Source organism: Trichechus manatus, unplaced genomic scaffold, assembly GCF_000243295.1.
Source record: "Trichechus manatus latirostris isolate Lorelei unplaced genomic scaffold, TriManLat1.0 scaffold00063, whole genome shotgun sequence".
Taxonomy (NCBI): Eukaryota; Metazoa; Chordata; class Mammalia; order Sirenia; family Trichechidae; genus Trichechus; species Trichechus manatus.
The window spans coordinates 8,560,824-8,566,976 of NW_004443999.1; positions in this window are offsets into that span (position 1 = coordinate 8,560,824).

Consider the following 6,153-nt stretch of genomic DNA (forward strand, 5'->3'; position numbering starts at 1 on the left):
ACCAGGACTTTCTTCCAAGGTGCCTTAAGGTGAACTCAAACCTCCAACCTTTTGGCTACCAGCCAAGTGCATAAATCATTTGCACCGCCCAGGGAATGAGTAAGGATAGTCAGATAATATTGTTCCCCCACGCTTTTTTAATGTAGAACAAACAGAGGTGAAGAGAGGTGAAGGGCTCTGGCCAAGGTAACACAGCCAAGAAGGGGCTAAGCTGGATTGCAAATCTCTGTCTTAGGACTCTGAGTCTACTCTTACCCGCTCAGTTCTCACGGTCCTACCTGGTTGGTATTGCCTTTCATATAATCAGAGAATTAAGGTTAAATGTACCCACTTTTACTAAAATGTGCTCAAGGAATGAAGTAACTCTAAGGAAGCTGACTTTCAACCTCTAAAATGACCTGAGCCAGGTCGGTACATGAGCGCAGATGCATCAGGCTACTGGGATACTTAGGGAGAGGTTATTGTTAGGTCTCGTCAAGTGGATTCTGACTCCTAGCCATCCCATGTGACAGAGTAGAACCACCTCATAGGTTTTTCTAGGTTGTAATCTTTATGGGAGCAGATCGTCAGGTCTTTCTCCCACGAAGCTGCTGGATGTGCTTGAACCACCAAACTTTCGGTTAGCAGCTGAGCATTTAACTATAGTGGTGTTGTTGTTAGGTGCTGTTGAGTTGGTTCTGACCCATAGTGACCCTATGTATAACAGAACGAAACGCTGCCCAGTCCTGTGCCATCCTCACAATCGTTGCCATGTTTGAGCCCATTGTTGCAGCCACTGTGTCAATTCATCATATTGAGGGTCTTCCTCTTTTTCGCTGACCCGCTACCAAGCATGATGTCTTAACTGTGGTAGGGTTGCCAAATAAAATACAGAATACCTAGTTAAATATGAATTTCAGATAAACAATGAATAATGTTTAGTTTAAGTATGCTTCAAATATTGTAGATATTGCATAGGACATACTTATACTAAAAAACTATTCGTTATTTATCTGAAATTCAAATTTAATTGGGTGTTGTGAATTTTTATTTGCTAAATCTGGTAATCCTAATCAGAGAGAGGTAGTTTGTCAATAGATAAAACAAAATTTGTGACATTTTTGGTCTGAGGAGGTGTTAGCTGAAGCAGTGATTGCCCTTTACAGAAGTGAAGAAGGTGTACCTTGTAACACTTAAGATCCCTTAGGCAAGAAACAGTTCTGACCACTTGTCTTGGTAACAAATTTATAAAGTAATAATGCAACATGTATCAAAATCTTCAGAAAGTAACCAAAATACCTCCGTTGCCATGAGACCAGAAGCAATGAGTGGTGCCTGGTTGCCATTACTGAACATTTTGATCAGAGACCCAATAGATGGATCTTAATAAAAAGAAGGAAAATTGAGGAGCAGAACTTCAAATTCTTACTGGAAACCAGACTTACCGGACACATTGAGACTGCAGGGACCCCCTAATCCATTGTCTGGAATCAACTTTTGGACTTTGAGCCAAAACAATGCCGTGAACTCACCTTTAAACTAAACAACAATTTACCTATAAATAATGTCTGTCTTGGAAAAAAAGTAACCAAAGATAAGTGCAATTATTTATCCATAAAAATGTTTTTTGTATCATTGTTTATAATTCTGAAAAAAATGGAAGCACTCAACCTACCTCAAAATAGAGTTTTAGTTAGTACGGAATTCAGTCAATGGAGTGCAGTGAAATAAAGTGGACCCAGGGTTGTTTTTAAGAGTGTTGATATAGATATTTATTGACATGGAGGTATGATGAGCATATAATATTGAATAAAAAATACAGGTTGCAAGAAATTACCATTTTTTTTTAAATCGCATTTAGTTTACTAAGGCATGTTTTTTTTTCTTTCACATTTTAACATCTCTGAAATCAGGATGCCTTTAGAATTAACGACATTTTAATTGCTGTTGGCCAGGTGACAGACATCATATAATTGTCCCCAACTGTGCATGTGAGCACTTGGTCACTACCGGGCATGGTATCACTTCAATTCAGCTACCTGCATTGTTGGTGCAACACATTTTAAGGTCCTTCTGCCTGGGGAGGCTCTTCCCCAGGTGACCTTATGGTTCATTTTTTAACCTCTTGCTCTCCACTCAAACACTGCCTCAATGAGACCTTCCTCACTCATATTATTTTTTCTTTTGGTGAAAGTATACACAGCCAAAAATAGACTATTTCAACTATTTCTACATATATAATCCAGTGACATTGATGACATTCTTTAAGTTGTGCTACCACTCTCACTACCCTTTTCCAAATTATTCCACCACCATTATCTTTTTTTTTTTTATTGTACTTTAGATGAAGTTTTACAGAATAGTTTCTCATTGTACACATATGGTCCTATGACAATGGTGAACAACCCCACAACATGTCAACACTGTCCCTTCTCGGCCTTGGGTTTCCTGTTACCAGCTTTCCTGTCCCCTCCTGCTTTCTAGTCCTTGTCCCTGAACTGTTGTGCCCCATTAGTCTCGTTTTGTTTTATGGGGCTGTCTAATCTTTGGCTGAATGGTGATCCTCGGGAGTGACTTCATTACTGAGCTAAAAGGGTGTCCAGGGTCCATACTCTCGGGGTTTCTCCAGTCTCTGTCAGGCCAGTAAGTCTGGTCTTTTTATGTGAGTTAGAATTTTGTTCTACATTTTTCTCCAGCTCTGTTTGGGACCCTCTGCTATGATCCTGGTCAGAGCAGTCAGTGGTGGTAGCTGGGCACCATCTAGTTGTACTGGACTCAGTCTGGCCACCTACCATTATCTTAAACTCAATGCCCCTAAACTTCCCATCCAAACTTTCAATTTGATTTCACATATATAATTATCTAAAAGAGCATAATGCTCAAAGCAGACGTACTTTACTAATTAAGATAAGCTACTTTTTGGTTCAAAAAAGATTTCAAGGGATACTTTTGGTTTAAGGTTTAAAGCTTAAAAATTTCCTTAAATAATTAAACATAGAATCACCTTATGACCTATCAATTCTATTCCTAGGTATATATCTCAAAGACTTGAAAGCAGGGACTCAAACAGATACTTGTATACCAATGTTCATTGCAGCATACGATGGAATATTATCCAGCCATGAAGAAAAATGAAGTTTTAAAACATGTTACAACATGGATGAACCTTGAACACACTATGCTAAGTGAAATAAACCAGACACAAAAGGATAAATATTGTATAATCCCACTTATATGAAATATCTAGAATAGGCAAATGCACAGAGACCAAAGTTTATTAATAGTCACCAGGGGCTGAGGGAAGGGAAGAATGGAGAGTTATTGCTTAATGGGCACAGAGTTTCTCTTTAGGATGATCAAGAACAGTGGTAATGGTTGCACAACATTGTAAATGTAATTAATGTCACTGAAGTGTACACTTAAAAATGGTTAAAATGGAAAAGTTTGTTATATATATTTTACCATAATAAATTTTTTTTAATTAAAAAAATAAATAAAGTTTAAAGATTATCTCAGGACAATTGTTTCCAGGGCTTATCCAGCCTCAATGGATCCAGAAAGTCTGGATTACATCAAGAATCTGAAATTCTGTTCTGCATTTTCCCCCTTTTGATCAAGATTCTTCTATAAAGTCTTTGATCAAAATGTTCAATAATAGTAGCTGGCCACCATTCAGTTCTTCTGGTCTCATGGCAAAGGAGGCAGTTGTTTACTCACTTATACTATTTTTAACTTGAGTCCTTCTCCAACACTCACTACCCTCTTCTGTGCCTTACTTGATTTATTTTGTATATTGTTTGTCTCCTCCTTCTGGAGGTAAACTCCATGAAGGAAGGCATTTTAGTCTGTTTTGTCATTTTTTTTGTTTTAATATTTTATTGTGTTTTCGGTGAAGGTTTACACAGCAGTTTAGTTCCCATTCAACAATTTTTACACAAATTGTTCAGTGACATTGATTACATTCTTCTTTTTGTTTGCTTTTGTCTTGTTTTTGCTGCTGTATACCTGGTATGTAGAATAGTGCCTGGGACATGGTGGCACCCAATAAACATTTCTTTTTTTTATTGTTGTACTTTAGATAAAGGTTTACAGAACAAACTAGCTTTTCTCACTAAACAATTAGTACGCATATAGTTTTGTGACATTTGTTACCATCCCCATGACATGTCAACACTCTCCCTTTTCAACCTTGGGTTCCCTATTACCAGCTTTCCTGTCCCCTCCTGCCTTCTAGTCCTTGCCCCTGGGCTGGTGTTCCCCTTTAGTCTCGTTTTGTTTCATGGGCCTGTCTAATCCTTGACTGAAGGGTGACCCTCCGGAGTGCCTTCATTACTGAGCTGAAAGGGTGTCCAGGGGCCATTCTCTTGGGGTTTCTCCAGTCTCCATCAGGCCAGTAAGTCTGGTCTTTTTTGTGAGTTAGAATTTTGTGCTACATTTTTCTACAGCTCTGTCTGGGACCCTCTATTGTGATCCCTGTCAGAGCAGTCAGTGGTGGTAGCCAGGCACCATCTAGTTGTGCTGGACTCAGTCTGGTGGAGGCTGTGGTAGTTGTGGTCCGTTAGTTCTTTGGACAAACCTTTCCCTTGTGTCTTTGGTTTTCTTCATTCTCCCTTGTTCCAGATGGGGTGAGACCAGTGGAGCATCTTAGATGGCTGCTCACAAGCTTTTAAGACCCCAGACGCTACTCACCAAAGTAGAATGTACAACATTTTCTTTATAAACTATGTTATGCCAATTGAGCTAGATGTTCCCCAAGATCATGGTCCCCACAGTCCTCAGCCCAGTAATTCAGTCCCTCAGGGAGTTTGGATGTGTCTATGGAGCTTCCATGACCTTGCATTGGACAAGTTGTGCTGGCTTCCCCAGTATTGTGTACTGTCTTACCCTTCACCAAAGTTACCACTTACCTATTGTCTGTTTCCCAATAAATACTTCAGGAAGGAAAGAAGGAAGAAAGGAGGGAGGGAGGGAGGGGAGGGAGGAAGGAGGAGCCATTAGATATTCTCACTTGGTGTTTAAGAAAGATTTTCTCTGAGAACAGTTGCTCAGCTTCAGAAGGCTGAAGCCAGGAAAATAGAGAGGCCAGGCGAAAGAGTCAAGGAAGACCAGAAGAGTGGCCAGTCTCTGGGAACACAATGATAGAAATACAACATTCAGACAGAATGCTATAGAGTATCTAGATTAATTCTGTCATTTAAAAAAATGAAGAAAGAAAAACCTAATGCAAGGCATGAATCTTGACTGGATCCTATTTGAACACACACATACACACAGCTATAAAAGGTATTTGGGGGATAATTGGGATATTTGCAAATGAACTAAATATTACAGGCTATTGGGGAATTACTGCTGATTTCTCTTACCTCTGAGTGTGGTACTCTGGTTAAGTAGAATACCGTTATTCTTAGGAGACATGTGCTGAAGTGTTTAGCGGAGAACTATCATAACATCTGCAATATATTTTCAACTGCCTCCTGGAAGTGAGCACCCCTCATTCTTGTGATGAGTCCCCCTTCTCCCTTGTCCCAGGCAGCCAGGCCTCTGCTTCCATGCACCACCCTTTAGCCTAGTGTTCTCAGTAGGAACTTTAGTAGGAGAATTTGACCCATGTGTGACTACAAAGTGATGAAACCAGGACTTGCTGTCAACATCATGTGTTTTTGCTTGGATCCTGGACTGTGACATGGGTTGACAGTGATTTTGAGTCTCTTGAAAACAAACGCGAAGCTGTGGCAATTCAGCATTCTCCAGTCCCGCATGTACTTTCCCCTTCCCCTGCACAGGGTGAATTAAACCCCTTTGGTCTCTTGCTTGGTCCATCCTTTACTAGTCAAATCACCAACTGGTTGATACAGCTCATGCCCTTTGTCCCACTACTTGTCCCACAAATCTGTCTTAGAAGAAGCACAGCCAGAATGCTCCTTAGAAGCAAGGATGGCAAGATTTCATCTCACTTACATTGGACATGTCATCAGAAGGGACCAGTCCCTGGAGAAGGACATCATGCTTAGTACAGTAGAGCGTCAACGAAAAAGAAGACATTCAGTGAGATGGACTGAAACAGAGGCTGCGACAATGGACTCAAACATAGCAATGATTGCGAGGATGATGCAGGACCAGGCAATGTTTCGTTCTGTTATACATGGGATCGCTATGAGTCGGAACAGACTCAAT